Here is a 17314-nt window from a genome sequence, read left to right as displayed (position 1 = left end):
TTTTATTGTTGTTTTATTACCTAGTAAAAAAAGAACCCCTACAGACACAAAAAGAATAGCTTGGGGCCAGGGGCAGATCTCATACACCTGCGGTCAAGAGTCAAGAGTCGATGTTGTACGGCCAGCCAAAGTGTAAACATACATCGTGGGACAGAGAGTGGGGTTCAGACAAGATGATTCCAATGTTTTGGTTAATGATGCGGTGTTAGCCAAAACATTGTGTGGCTTACAGAGAAGGTACTTGTTGGAGAGGGGATCCAAATAGTAGAGGCATAGGCATCAGTCGGAGGGTCAAGCATCAATAACTCTATTATTGATAACAAACGAAGAGTGTTTATAGTTGGGAAGAATGCCAGAAAGCTGAATAGTATCTGTAGTGGATTTTTGTGAAAGAGGGACTCCCCCAGTCCAATTGTCCTCCCAAAAGAATGTGTCAATTCTTGAACCCACCCTCTTCCGCATCATTTTCCTAGCCACCCCTCTCAACTGCAAAATTCTCTTCCAATTTCCTGAGTATGCCTGTGGAATGTTGATTGTCCATAGGTAACGTTCCCTAACTAGCTGAACATTAACCTATTTGGCCCATAGATTATCCATTTGGTTCAATACAATAGTCCACAGGTGCTGTAAGTTAAAAGCCAAATTAGCCAGTGCTAGGTTCTTGAAACCCTATCCACCGCATTCTCTAGATTGGCATACTACTCGCCATGCTATCTTAGCCCCCATATGCTTGTAATCTGTTCCTGACCATAGAAAGTTCCTTAAGATGTTGTTAATCTCTGTGATTACTAACATAGGTAGGATGAATAACGAGGACCAATAATTTTGCATGTTATACAAGACTGATTGAATGAGCTGTATTCTTCCAACATAAAAGAGAAAACTTGATGACCAGTGAACAACTCTGCAACTGATCTTTTCTACTAATCTTTTGCAGTTTGTCGCTTTAAGTGTAGAGGAGATAAGGGGCAGTCCAAGATATTTGATATGTAGTTTACCACATTCAAACCCAAGTAAGGTTTTATTATCATTAGTTAGCTCAATATCAATCCCTGAGGTAAAGAAGACATTTTTTGTGTCGTTTATACCTAACCCATATATAGTAAAGAAGTGATCAAGTGCCTACTTGAAAGTAAAGATAGATAGGAAATCCCTATGACAAAATAATAATAGGTCATCCGCAAATATCAAGTGAGAAATAGCAACTATGTTGTGTGAGTTGTACGTAACAGAATATTTAGAAAGTTTTGATTTTTTAAAAATAGATCTGTATCTTTTCTAATTTTCTTTATTTTAGTAATTAAATAATTAATCACATACAGATAAAATAAAGTAAAAAGTTAGAGATGATACCAGAATTTTTAGCGAGGAAACCCCAGTTGATAAAATACGTCAACTGTTTGCGTTGAAAAAACCTCGTGGACTATGCAGTCCAAAGTAAATCGATTCACTATATTTGAAACAAAGTATACTGAACTTTGACTCAAGCTCACACCCTATCATTCTACCAAACACCAATTTCTGACAATCCTCTAGCTTTATGACGTCCCGTCCAACAGCAACTTGACCTCAAGCTTATGCTTGATATCTGTAGAAGAGTAGCAGGTAGATCTGACAACACTCCTCGAATGCTCCAACCCTTTTAAAGTGTGATCATTTTTACTTATGTTCTTCAATATCTAAATTTAATGTAGAAGTAGATCAGCTTTACTCTGATCGTCGTAGATGTCGTAGATGCAACTGTATGATCATGATCAGGATTTTGAACACCACAACTCTAAACTCACTATGGGTTTATGTGTATGTGTTTTAGAAAGATAACAGATAAATCACTTGGATTTACTGTAAGAATAATCTTTCTAAGGCTTTTACGAATAATAAATTTATAGTGCTAAAGCCATGAATAAACCTAAATGTGCATCGAGTTTTCAAAGTCCTTTTCCTTCTGAAAATAAAGGAAAATTTGTGCATAGGACTTTTGGTAAACTTCTAAACCAAAAAGGAAGTTCAAAACTGATCAGGACTAAATTTCCATAAACTGAAACAACAATGGTACTGGTAGAGGATTTTGGTATCGGTTCCCAAAGGACATAATTGATTTTCTCCAAATCTCAGCTTCTTGAACCGGTTCCCAAATTCAGGTACAGGTTCCCACTTGACAAAATCCAATTTGAACTTGGATTTCCTATTTTGTGGTAACTCTGGAAACTATACCTTTTAGGTATTTGTGTTCTAAGTGGGAAACAACTTCCTAATGTGTTGTTATTTCCTTTTGCAATAATCAACAATAGTTTCTTCTTTTGAACAACCTTCCATATTCCGCAGTCAATGTCGATTATAATATGGTAACTGAAATTAAAACTCAACTAGGACTTGTTTGTTACCGAAATTTGCCAATTACAAATATATATCTCACATGTTGTTTATACCTAACCCATATATAGTAGAGAAGTGATCAAGTGCCTGCTTGAGAGTAAAGGTGGATAGGAGATCCCCGTGCAAAATAGTAATAAGTCATCTGCAAATATCAAGTGAGAAATAGCTAGCTTTTTGCATCTGGACTGATATTTGAATGATGGTCCTTCAGCAATATATTTGGTTTTAACAAAAATATTTACAAATTGATCCGGGCATAACCCAAAATGTGTGTTGGTAGTGTTCTTGTCATGTTCATGCTGAAAAAATTATCATTAAAAAATGTAGATGATTTTAATCATATCGGACACATGTTTCTAATTATGTGAACATTTGTCCAATTGTCTGACCATATTTTTCGAAGCGTATTTCCAACACCACCACAATACTGCAACACCTCTAACAGAGTGTCAAATGGGAATATAAGCAAGTCTAACAATTTGAAACCTTTGTAGTTGATTCATGAATATCTTATAGTTGTATGGGAAGAACAGTTATTGTCACAACATCAACTTGTACAACAAAGATTCTTTTATAATAATCACGCAAAATTCATTCATCTGATTAGTATGCTTAGTTATTTTTATTTTTATTTTTTTAATAAATTTTAAACATTTCTCAAAAATGTGAATGGAATCCAAACTCATATAATCAATATCAATGTAGTTTAAAAATTCTGGAGAATATGTTTCGATTGTTTTCATGTGTGACCAAATATAAACTACAAACTATGATTATAGATGTCCTCTAATGGAAGGGGACAAGAAAGAAAAAAAAAAAGGTAAACTGCTTCAGATTCTAAGAAGTACATGGTGAATACATAAAGAGAAACAATTGCCAAAACAAAAAAAAAACTTTAATGTGTTACTTATTATTTAAAATAACTTTAGAACAATAAGGCAACATTATTTTAATAGACAAAGTTCAAATTTGACTTTTCTATAGCCAGCAATCACAAAGTCTAGCTTCCAAAAAAAAAATTTCCATACGAAATTTCTTGATTCAATTCATCCTCCTCCCCTGTTAGCATGCTTTTTTTTTTTGCCTTTATCTTTAGACATTGACGGTTGCTTGCCACTGCCCTCCTATTTTTGTCATGGATTGGCGGCTGATTGTTTGTAGAGAATATCTTGCTCTGTTTCCTTCCTCCAAATGCAGCAGGCCTTTTAATAATAGACAAAGACAAATCTGTCTAAGCCGCCTAACAAAATCTCTAGTACAACACACAAACCAATTATGCAACAAAAAATTGTTAAAAATCCTAAAAGATTCTCCATATAAGCATTGTGGTTCGGATTGTCATAAGCATCTATTCATGAAAAAATATGATACCATGAACGACAATAATTACATTTTGAGAGGGTCATATTTTTCTTCTTTATGTGTATGTGTGAATCCGGAATGAGTCCATATGCAATCAGAATGTTTATTGGCATTCGAGACAATAGAACAAATAATATAATCCTTCATAGCGCCTAAAGAAGAGATTCTTCTGCTTCGGATTCTCATAAGCATCTTTTCATGAAAATTATATATACAAACACAATAAATGACATTAATTGCACGTGAGAGGGTCACATTCTTCTTCTTCATGTGTTTGTGTGAATCCGGAATCCATCCACATGCAATAAAAACGTTCGTTCGCATTGAAGACAACGAATACAATCCTTCATATTGCCCAAAGCTCTTGGTCTTTCAGAGTAGATATGATAAAGGAAAGAGAGAAAGGACTAAAAATTTAGATATAAAAAAATCATTTTGAATGTCATGTTGAAATCAAAAGTGATGATTCCAGAGAGGAAAAAATAAACTTGACAAAAAGATTGAAGTTTATGGATCAGAGTAACCAAATTTCCTAAATTTGAAGCAGTGAGTACTAAATTGAAAAGGGGAAGGAACTCGCAAAGGGAGTGATAGAGAACCAATCCCGTCTCTGTTAAAGTGTTTCTCAAGTTCATCATAGTGCTTTATTTGAGGTGGAAAAATCTTCAATTGAGGTGAAGTTATGAATAGATCCTTATTCGAGGTGGAGTTATGGAAAAACACCTGAAGATTGAATTTTGAACCAAGGTGGAGATTGTTGGGTTTATGGCTCAAAATTCGTGTGTAGAAAATAAGTTTCCTTTTTCATTTTGGAAGGCTGAAATTTGTAAAGGAAAATGTATCACATTATGTTTCAATTTTAGAGCTTTTATCATTATGGTAACTTCTTGTAGGCAAGTTGAGGAATACTTGTCCAACAAGGAATTGGTTTTGAGGACTCTATAAATAGAGATGGGTGTGAAGGGTTGAGAGAGAGAAAAAAAAAAAATATGTAAGGGGTTTAAGGATGAGTGTTGTGAGGAGAGGGGAGAATATACGTAATTCCTGAGTCACGTGATTGTATATTCTCTTCATTTATTCATAATAGTGAAATCTCTCTCTCCTAACGTAACCCTAGAGTTGGGTGAACCATGTAAAATATTGTAAAATATTGTGTTGTGCGTGGATGTGTATGATTGTTATCTCCATATATGTTTGTGTTGATGTGATGTGATGTGATGATATTTCCGCTGTGTATGATGAAGGAGGAATTTAACTCTCAATAATAGTCTATCGTTAAGTGGGTTGGAGGGAGTTAATTATCCCCATTATCCCAGCAGTCTCTTCTGTATTGGAGGGAGAGCCAAAAGAAGAGAAAAGAGAAAAACAAGGAGGAAACAAGCCAAAACAAAGAAAAAGAGAGGTAAAGGCAGAAACGAACACGAAGAAGCAGCAGAGAGAGTATGAAGCGACAAGGCTTCTGGGTTTTTTCGTACAAGAAATTTTGGGAGATTTTAGAGATGACGTGGCAGCCACATTAGATGCCAAGTTAGATTCGAACTAAAGGGCCATTTTATTTCCAAAATTTTGTGTAATCAATTAATTCAAAATTTTCACGGGCTTAGCATGGGACCATGCTCTAAAACTTACTCAAAGGTGTAATTTAATTATTTTAATAGTATCCTAATAGTGTACTAGATCCACGTATGTTACAGTACAGCTCTTTTCAGTACATTATTTGACATGGTGCATTTAAAGGTGCATAACGGTCGGGCAGGCCAGGCTTGGAATAGAATAGAGTGCAATTTGGAAGAAACTCTAAATTTAATTTTTATTTTTATTTTTTAAACGACATCGGTGAGGAAGAATCTCTAAATCGAATCACTATTGTTGGCAAAGAAATTTTGAATGGTATGAAATTTTTAATCAAAACAATTTTAAGAGATAATTTACTAAATTTAATGTGCCAAAGTACAAGGATTTTAATAGGATGCAATATTAGCTTGAAGTTTAACACTGGACGAGATTGAACAGTTTTGCTGATTAAGTTGGTATAGTTATCAGTTGATAAGAGTTTATATTTGAAAATAAAAGTTTATAGTACAAATTATTGTAACAGGACATATATGTATGGTGTCCAAATTAACTAGCCCAGTTTTGAACTTTATGCTATCTCTATGTCAACTGTCTTTTGTAGATGAAGATGGGTGGACAAAATCTGCAAGTGACTTGTTTTAAGCTTGAATTTATTTTTGTAATAGACATATACGCAGTTTGTCATCTTGTAACATGTAATCATGCATGGAGACCATTTTTTAGCTAGGAAGGAAAATGATTGGCGGTTACAAAACATAAGTTGAATGGGAAGCCGAAAGTCTCCACCTACATTCACACAAGTAGTGTCAACTGTGTGGATTGGCAGCCCTTCAACCATTGGGGTGTACTTTTCGGCTCGCCTATCACTATTTATTTTGGTAGACATACAAATAAATTTTTTTACTTTTGACGACTGAAGAATATGTGACAACTAAGTTAACCGATTGCAAATTTCTTTTGAGGGCATAAGTAAGATTTATTAACAATTATCAATAAAATTGTATTGCCAGTTGGGTTCAAATGAGATTTTTTGCATGACATTGATTGTCACAAATTTTTTACCCATGCGTGTAGTCATTCCATTTGAATGAAGACTAACAACATATATATTATCATAAGCTATCAAACTTCTTTATGAATTGACTTTTGATAATTTAGCTGCACAATGTTTTTTTCTAAATTTATCAGAAATAGTGGAGGAAACCAAAATAAAAAATGGCTAACAAGGATTTGTGTATGTAATGAAGCAAATATCGAACTTTATCCGCAAAAGAAGTTTTTCCATAGGAGTACTTCTCACTGTCCACCACTTTTCCCTCAATTATGTCGTTTACTTTTCCTTCAATTACATATTTTATTTTGGCAATTTTTTGCAAAGTTACATAATCATAATAATAATAATAATAAATAAATAAATAAACACATTTATCATTTCTCCGGAAAAAAAGAAGGAAAGAACATAAACAAACATAATAATCCAAATAAAAAAGCAAGATACAGCACCACTTCCATTTATGTAAAGTTAAATAGAGGGAGGGAAAAAAAAAAATCTTCAGAGTTGTCATATTAATAATGGAGATTTAAGTTTTTTTTTCATGTGTATAGTAATAGTGTACTTCTATTGTTGTGGAGAAAGGGGTTTTCTCTCCGTTTGTGAGTTCTCCTAATGTGTGTTCCCTTTTTCATTATTTTAGCTTCTAATGATTATTACTATTATTTCATTTCACTAATTATATATTTTTTTCTGCAAGTGATGTCCATAATGTAAACATTGAATTCTTTATTTAACTACACTTTTGTGTCTAAACAATGCCTGGCCCTCAGTCTTTAACCCGTTGCTCTTTTGTGTCTATTGATACAATGCCTAGCCCTTAGAGCAACTCTAGCGCAGTCCAATTCCGCGATTTGGGCCCATTTTGATGACCTAATCTGTTCTATTGTGGATCGTCAAATTTGGACCTCGTCATGCAGATGGCGAAAAACGACAACCCTCTTAGAGAGCGCGGGACTACCATGCCGGCCCGCCTATGTTTTTTTTTTTTATTTTTTTTTCTCTTATACCTAGAACATTGTTTTACCTCATAACACTGTTTGTAAGGCCATATTTTGCTGAAATAAAAGCTAAAAATCAGATTTTTGAGTTATTTTGGTCTCTTTTTTTTTCCTCAAAATAATTGAACCAAAGAGCCGTTAAGGCACTGTTTGGCTGACACAAACAGTGCCTTAAAGGCTTTTTTGGGCAAAAAAAGTTTTAAAAAAAATAAAGAAAAGTGCTTTTTTAAAAAACCTTACTTTTTTAAATATTTCATTATAGCCGTTTTGGGCACCGTTTGGCTTACCCAAACAGTGCCTTAACGGCTATAATTTGCACAAAAGCATATTTTTTGAATTTTTTTTAAAAAATAATTATATATATTTATTTATAAATAAATAAATAAAAATTCATTTTTCTTCTATAAATAAATCAACCCCTACTATTATTCACCTCACATCAAACCTATCTTCTTTAGTCTTTCAACCTACAACTACAACCACTAAGTCATTTTCTTAATCTTTTAGTTATATTTTTTACTCAAGTTCCATTGATCCTCCACCACAATATTACAACTATAACTCCTAATTCAACCAATTAAATGATAATTTTGATCCCTTCTTATAATTTGTTGGAGAATAATCTTAATTTCCGTCTCATCAATCTTCTCAAATTTTCAACATTCCTACTGATATGCCATAATCCAGTAACTTCCAACCTCCCAGAAAGCAAAGGGTTATTCGGCCTCCTAATTGGTCTACGGTTGAAGATGAGGTTTTATGTTATGCGTGGATGGCCATTAGTACTGATGCAGTCATCGGTTCAGACCAACAAAAGACAGCGTTATGGAGCCAAATTCATAAAAGTTTTGAGCAACACGTTAGTGGTGTTGGTACACCTAAAAAAAAATCGTAACGCCTGCTTGAATATTTGGTCGTTTGTGCAACAGATGATTATCAAATTTTCTAAATGCATGGTCAGATCGAAAGGAATCACCCCACTGGGCATGACAATGAATACAAGGTAAGTTATTTATTATATTAAATTTAATTGGTAGATATTTGAAGATTTGTTTTCTAATAATTATTGATTTTTATTTTTTTAGATAATAGCAGCCAAAGAGTTGTTCGCTAGTCAAAATAACACCAAATTTAAGTTTGACAGTTGGAACATTTTAAAGAGCAACAATAAATAGCATTTACATTCTCAAAAAGAATTGGCATCCAAAAACAAAAAATAACCACTGAAAATGAGAAGTGGAATCTACATTGATGATAGTGAGCCTATTGGTTACTCAAACTCATCTACTCCATCAAAAAATGCATCAATGACACCAAGTTCGATTGAAGGATCGGCGTACATAGGCGAAAATGATCCGATGGATGTTGAAGAATGTCAGCGACCACAAGGACGAAAAGCAACGAAGCAGAGGCGAAATAAAGATAAATGTTCTAACCAAATTCATTATAATTTCATTAGTAAATTCGATCATGTAACAACCCTTTATCAATCTAAATCTGAAAGTCTTGAAGCCGCTCAAATAGCACAAGAGGCACGCAAAGCATATAAAGAAAAGACCAGACAATTGGAGCTTCAAAGCAAACTAAGAGAGATTGAAACAAACAAAGAGTTGAAGAGATGTTAATTATACAAAAAGATCTGAAATCGATGCCAACACAAGCCGAGAAAACATGGCTAATTGAACACCAAAATGAAATATTAGAATCTATACGCTGACGCAATAACTCAAGCTTTCCACAGGATTATCTCAAGCTTCCCATATGATTGTTCTGTTTTTCCTAGTTGATTTTAATAACGGTATTGTATTATTATTATTATTATTTTTAAATTCATGTCGTATTGTATTATTTTTTATTTTTATAATTCATAATAAATATTGTATTGTTTAAATTTTTTGTATGATATAGCCATTAAAAATATACCCATTAGGAAAAAGTTAAAAAATAAAATTTATTAAAAATTTTAAAAATATTAAAATATTAATATTTTTGGAGAGTGAAAATGCACCATTAGAATACATGCGATAACTAAAATTTGGAGACTGTAAAACGTTGACGTGGCTATAAAAAATGCTGATGTGACAAATTTTGAGAACCTAATTCTAGAGGGCCCATTGGAGTAGAGTCTTTAGCCATTATCTCTTTTGTGTCAATACTATGCCTAGTCCTTAGGTTATGTTTGGTACAATGAAAAAAAGAAGAAATTATAACATTAATTACTAGAGAAAAGAAAGAAAAAAAAAAATACATGTACATCAAGTATAAATGTTGACATCGAAAAGAAAAGAAAAGGCACAAATGTTTAGCAAATGCTAAGTTATAGTCTAGTTTTAATTCCTTACTATCTAAATACAAGTTCTAGGTGGTGCAGAGTGAATTTGTGTTTTTCAATTTATATATATATATATTCAGAATTTAAAGTATTTGTATATGTGATTGTTGAATGTACACAGATGGACCGAAGCCTCAAAAAATCCGAAGGTCTACCCATGAGCTCCAATCCATACCCAAAGGCAGAGCTTATAACCACAAAACATGCCCTTATTGTACATAGGGATCATTACACAGTTGAGCAACCATAACCACAATCCGTTGAGAGAAGATGGGACTATTTTACCCATCGTAGGATCAATCTGGTGGCTCCGGTGGTCGACGAATAAACACCGAAGGAAGATCCCAGTCCATTTGCATTCTTCTGGCTTGAGCAGAGTCCTTCACCTTCCTCGTTAGTAGCCTTTGTCTAACCATATCAATAATTTGTTTCATAATTGCCATCTGAGTACATCTTTGAGCCTTGTGCTTTCAATTGTTGCGTTCTGTCCAAATTATGTTGATTGTGGTAGAGTACGAGCTTGAAAACTGCCATAGAAAGGCTTCGATTATTCCACAGTTCTGAGACATAAACAACCAAATCATTCCATGTTGATCGACGAAAGTGAAATCGACACTTATCTTAAAGGGATAGTTATTACGGTCGAGTGAAATCACACTAAAAAAAGAGATGATTATGTGATTCATCAACCTGTTGACACAGAAAGAATAGCTTGGGGCCAGGGGCAGATTTCATACACCTGCGGTCAAGAGTAGAGAGTAATTGTTGTATAGCCAGCCAAAGTATAAACATACATCTTGGGACAGAGAGTGGGTTCAGACAAGATGATGCTAAGGTTTTGGTTGATGATGTGGTGTTAACCAAAACATTGTGCGGCTTACAGAGAAGATACCTGTTGGAGAGGGGATCCAAATAGTAAAGTTATGGGCATCAGTAAAAGGGCCAAGCGTCAAGAGCTCAGGGAAATCCACTATCACCTCAGTTGGGAAGCTCTAATTGTTGTTGATAACAAACAAAGAGAGTTTGTGGTTGGAAAGAATGCCAGAAAGCTGAATAGTCTCTGTAGTAGATCTTTGCAAAAGAGCGACTCCCCTAGTCCAATTGTCCTCCCAAAAGAATGTGTCAATCCCTAAACCCACTATCTTCCGCATCATTGTCCTAGCCACCCCTCTCAACTGCAAAATTCTCTTCCAATTTCCTGAGCATGCTTGTGGTATGTTGATTGTCCATAAGTAAGTTCCCTAACTATCTGGACAATAACCATTTGGCCCATTTATTATCTCTTCAATTCGAAACAATAGTCCACAGGTGCTGTAAGTTAGAAGCCAAATTAGCCAGTGCTAGGTTTTTGAAACCTAATCCACCACATTCTCTAGGCTGGAACACTGCTCGCCATGCTATCTTAGCCCCCATATGCTTGTAATCTATTCCTGACCATAGAAAGTTCCTCAAGATGTTATCAATCTCTATGATTACTGACATAGGTAGGATGAATAATGAGGACCAATAGTTTAGCATTTTATACAAGATGCATTGAATGAGTTGTATTCTTCAAGCATAAGAGAGAAAATTTGATGACCAGTGAACAACTCTGCGACTGATCTTCTCTACTAATCCTCTGCAGTCTGTCGCTTTAAGTGTAGAAGAGATAAAGGGGCACTCCAAGATATTTGATATGTAGTTCACCACATTCAAACCCAAGTAAGGTTTTAATATCATTAATTAGCTCAATATCAATCCCTGAGGTAAAAAAAACACTTTTTGTGTTGTTTATACCTAACCTAGATATAGTAGAGAAGTGATCAAGTGTCTGCTTGAGAGTAGAGATGGATAGGAGATCCCTATGACAAAATAGTAATAGGTTATCCGCAAATATCAAGTGAAATAAGTAGCTTCTTGCATCTAGAGTGATATTTGAATGATGGTCTTTCAGCAATATATTTTGTGATGATAGATGTTAGCACCTCCATTGCTAAGACAAAAAGTAGAGGTGAGAGTATATCTTCCTACCTTAGGCCTTTAACTATAAATGGCCTTCAAATTCCTCATTGAGTGATACTGGGAATGATTGTAATACCCCTAATTTTAAAAAGGATATTCCTGGTATTTAATGGTATTTAATTTATTATTTAAGTGCATTTTATTTGATTATGTGTCATTATTTTTTTTATTAGGTGCTTAATTGTTTTTTTTTTGTGGTGATTTAATTTATTTAAATGATATTTATTCTTAGTTATTTGATTGGAATTACTTGTTAGTGTTTTAATTATTTAATTGGTATTAATGATTTAAGTGTAATTGGTTTAGTTATTTGATTGGAATTACTTGTTAGTGTTTTAATTATTTAATTGGCATTAATGGTTTAAGTGTAATTGGTTTAATTATTCTATGTGTGTCTTATTTTATGTGTGTCTTATTTGGTTTAATTGGGTTTACTAATTGTTATTTTGTTCAATTAGATTATTTGTTAAGTATTTAATGGTGAATAGGGTAATTAGGTAAATACATCTAACTAGGGTTTTAATTACAGTATAAATTAGGGTTTTATATTATAGCCGTCGTAGCTTTCTACGTTAATTGGATGGGCCGGTTAGGATTGTGAGTTGGACTTAAATGAACCTAGGGTTTAAGAAAACTCTATAAGTATAAAGTAGACGTCTGTGTAGGGTTTTTTAAACAAAGCACACGTTTTGTGGAAGTGGAGAAGGAAAAACGCAGTTTTTCACATTCTGCCAAGGTTTGATCAAAGCTCTGATCCTACTTCGTCCGTTGTCCGATCGAGCTAAATTTTGGAGGAGAGGTTCACGACTCAGTGACACACAATCTGAACGGTGGAGATCAGAGTTTGACCTCGGGAACAGTGATTCGTACTCATGAACAGTAACTGGGTCGCACAGGTTTTTTTCCATTCTGCCCGGATTTCATCAAACATCCGATCCTGCTTTGTCCATGGTCCGATCGAGCTGAATTTTGGAGGAGAGGTTCATAACTTAGTGATGCACAATCTGAACGGTGGAGATCAGATTTTGACCTCGGGAACAGTGATTCGTACTCTTGAACAGTAATTGGGTCGCACAGGTTTTTTCCATTCTGCCCAGATTTCATCAAACATCCGATCCTGCTTCGTTCGTGGTCTGATTGAGCTGAAATTTGGAGGATAGGTTCATGACTCAGTGTCGCACAATCTGAACGGTGGAGATCAGATTTTGAGTTCAGGAATAGTGTTTCGTACCCATGAACAGTAACCGGGTTTTGGAACTCGCCGGGATTTTTTAAGAAGACGACGTTGAAACTTTGAACAAAAGTTTCTGAGGCAAGATTCTATCCTTACTCTTTCCCTTAAGCTTCATACTCTTTGCACTCTTAAATGATTCCAGGATTAATGAAGATTAAACCAAACTAAAATGATATCTGTTTTGCTATGAAACTGGTAGTTACAGTAGTGTTGTATGCTTGTTCAACCTAGACTAAGCATGGTTGTAGATGCATTGTGGTTCTGTGGTTCACGTTTTTCCTTACCACTGCTAGTATAAATTATTGGAAGGATGGGTCTAGATGATAGCTATCTTAACTTCTGTAATAGCAACTTTTGGAACTTAAATACTAGGAGGATTTGAGTTTAACACTAGATCGGTTTTGTGGAACACTATAATTTGAGCATGTCTACATACGTACTGTGAATATTGTTTTGATGCTTACATTATCATAGTTAGTATCAACTGTGGAGGTTAGGATTTTGTGATACATACCCTACATATCTGTATGTCATTTGTAAGGTGTTAAATGGAAGTTTTAATTAATTCTGTCTTTATATCAGACTAAAGGGAACAACTTAAATTGGGCATGTATATGTTGTTGTTGTGACCCTGTTTATCAATGCTTATTTTATCACTGCTAACATTGAATGTTGGATGTTGGAATTTAGTTGATATATACTTGATTTATTGGTATTATTGACTACTGGAGGATTGGAAAGTAGGCACCGGTATGGGACGGTGGCATACTAAGGATGGGTTTGGTTTTTAAAACAATACCATTACCCACCTACTTGGAATAAGGATGGGATTAACTAAAAGTTAAGTCCCGTGGATTTGTATTGTCATGGCAACTACTTGTTGAGCGGCAATACCAAGGATTTTGGATGGATTTTATATATGTACTGTTATGGTGCCTCGGTATGAGCTTGAGCCTCAGGACTGATGGCTAGGGAGCGTATATGCATCGGGATGTGTAGCTGGCTACGATGGTTGGAGGTGTACCCTGTTTAGGTATAGGTACATATGCCCACTTCGTGTGCGTTTTAGCATGTTACCTCTATTCAGGTTGAGACCGGCCTGTAGTCCAGTGAGAGTCCTTTAGTGTGACTATATATATATTTACGGACTATTAACTATTGTTGAATTGTTTAGGATGTACATGCGTATCGGGCCTCTGTTTGGATTGTAGTAGTATAGAACTTGCGCGTGGGCCTGACCCACTTCTATTTTTCAGGTACACGACAGTTCCAGGCTTAGACGTGTTCGTGCTGAGCAGAGGTCTCCATGCACTCTTCCGACGATGTAGGGCTCTCTTTATAGTTTTAATTCTGGACGTTTATTACAGTTGTTCTATCTTCCGTTTGGATGTTTAATAGAGGTCCACTAGAGATGGATTCCCAAGTTGTAAACTGATGGAGTTTTGGAGTTTGGGTTTGATGGATTTTAATAATTATAATATTTTGCGGATTCTATTTTTAGTTCCTTCCAGCTTTAATTTCATTTCTTAATTTATTTTGTATTCCGTGTTCATTATAAAATGTTAATTGTTTGATATTCCCTCGGGTTTGGGCCTGGGCCTGATCAACCCGTGTTTCGGATCCGAGGGGTATCTCAGTTGGTATCAGAGCACTCCAGGTTCAAGTGTCTCTAGGATGTTTTCGTATTAAGTCTTCCGCGTAGCGTTTTCTCTTAAATAGAGCTTAAGTTAGGATTCATTGTATTCCTTATGGTTCGTATAGAAAGGGTACTGACGTCTGTCTTTTCGTGTTAACAGATGGTTAACGCTATAAATGGACAGAATATGCAAGCATCTGGTTCGTATAAAATGTTAATTGTTTGATATTCCCTCGGGTTTGGGCCTGGGCCTGATCAACCTGTGTCTCGGATCCGAGGGGTATCTCAATGATGGAGTTATGATACATGCTTTGATCCACCCAATGAAGGAAGATGGGAATCCAAAAAGGAGAAGAGTGTCCAGTCTGAAATCCCAGCCAACAGAGTCAAAAGCCTTCATTAGGTCAACCTGGATAGCATATCTAGGCAGCATATGGTACTTGTGATAGCCTTGCAAAAGTTATTGAGCAAGCATCACACTATCTCCTATATGTATTCCTTTTACAAAGGCATTCTAGCATAGATCAATCATGGATGGCAAAACTAACTTAAGCTTATTAGCTAATAACTTAGCTATACATTTGTAAACTGTGTTACAGCAGGAGATAGGCCGAAAATCATTCATAGTAGAGGGATTGGGGATCTTTGGTACCAAAGTAATGTAAGAAATGTTGATCTCTCTAAAGATTTTCCCATTAACAAAAAAGGTTCTAATTGCTGAGATGACATCTCCACCCACGATAGACCAGGCATTATGGTAAAAGTTGGAATTAAACCCGCCCTAGAGATTTGTATTTGTTGAGAGATAAGAAACATGCTTGGATTTTTACATCAATAGGAATAGACTCCAATAATAGTAGCATGCGCGGAAGTACAACTTTATTGATAAAAGCCTCCAGAATGTGTCTTCCAGGGTAGTATGGTAGAGAACTCCCCAAAAGATGATGAAAATGAGATATCACTTCCTCTTTAATCAAAGTCTCTGTGTCAATAAACTCTTCAGATTCAGTAGTAATAGTTGCAATCTTTCTCCTATTGGTTTTGAAATTGAAAGTTTGAAAAATAATGTAGTATTGCTATCCTCTTCCCCAAGCTACCTCACCTTTGATTTTTGCCTTATGAATTGTTCTTCTATGAGTAAGAGACTTGTGTACCATCGAATAAGATCCTTCTCTTGCATCTTGAGTTCAATGTCCATGTGATTGTTATCCAAAAGCTGTTGATAATTAGAGAGGCTCTATTTTGCTTACTTCACCATAGCAGTTGCCTGTGAAATCTCAACCTTGCATTTTTGCCTCAGGATTCCTTCAAGAGCTTTCAGTTTTTCACCACTTGATACATGTATGCCCCATTTACATAGGTTGCCTATACCTGCTCAATTGCTGGAAGAAAGTGAGGACTAGTTACCCAATAGTTAAAGTACCTGAATGGGATCATTTTGGAGGAGAAATTGCCTAATTTGATAAGTATAGGGTTGTGATCTAAAAGACCTGATGGGAGAAAGATACAGTCTGACACGGGGAAGGAAATTGACCATTGCTCATTACATAGGGCTCTATCTAGCTTCTTTGCGATATTAGCAACCCCCAAGCTCATATTGTTCCAAGTATGGTGGATCCCAGAGAACCTCAAATCATCTAACTATGAGTGTAATAGGCAGTCATTGAAATCAATCATAGCACATGACCACCTTTGTGATCTTCTAGATTTCTCATGGAAATTAAAGATGACATTGAAATCCCCAATGAGAAGCTGCTGTGAATCACTGAAAAAACTTGCATGATGATTAATATTATCCAATAGCTCTCTCCTATCCAAGTAATCATTAGATCCATACATAAAGGATACAAAATATTGTTTATTATCAAGGGGGATTACAGAACAGTGCATAATTTGCCTATTATAATGCAAGAGAATAACATTAATTTTATCAGGATTCCACAGAATCCAAATTTTTCCTAAAACAGAGTGTTCATAGTTATTTAGAATAGACCATCGGGGGGAAATGATTATGTGGATGTCATGCATGTTACTAGAGGATACTCTTGTTTTCATCACTACTAGCAAGTCTAGCATGTAGGTTGAGATAAAACTCTGCAGCTCCAGCAGCTTAGGGAGGCCATTTAGGCCTCTGATGTTCCAAGCTGTGAAGTTAATCATTGAGAGGGGTTTTAGAGTTACTTATCAGATGTCTTAATCCTTTGAATGGTAAAACGTGCATTGGAAGACCTTTGCATTTCATCTTAGTGCTAATTTTCTTTTTCCCTTTGGATGTGGCACAACTTGTCTGGCTGTGTGAGGAGAAAGAAGCCCGAGACACTAATTGTTCAGGCTCTGCCTAAGATGAAACCATGTAATCATGTCCTTATAAACCAGGTAAAGTGCAATAAACCCCCCTAAACTATCTTCTCTCTCCCAAGAAACCCCCTTGAACTACTATTTTGACAGTTAACCCCCTAAACTTTTTTTTTTTTTTTTTTGCAAAATACCCCAAGCTGCTACTGTTCCGGTTATGTGATTAACCAATTTTTTTTAAAAGATAATTTTGCCCTTTATGACATTTAGGGCATACCCCTATATAATGGGTTAACCTATAGCCGTAGGATTTACCCATTTTTAATTGGTAAATCTGGTAACCCTAACAATTCTCCCCCTCTACAATTCTTTCTGCCACCACCATTTAAACAAAATCAAAACCCTAATTTCAATAGAAAAAATTAAGAATCTACTTCGATAGTTTCGTATA

This window comes from Cornus florida, unplaced genomic scaffold (assembly GCF_030987335.1).
Source record: "Cornus florida cultivar Cherokee Brave unplaced genomic scaffold, ASM3098733v1 CherokeeBrave_3.0.0_Hap2_Chr11, whole genome shotgun sequence".
NCBI classification, from domain to species: domain Eukaryota; kingdom Viridiplantae; phylum Streptophyta; class Magnoliopsida; order Cornales; family Cornaceae; genus Cornus; species Cornus florida.
Note: the sequence above shows the minus strand (reverse complement) of the source record.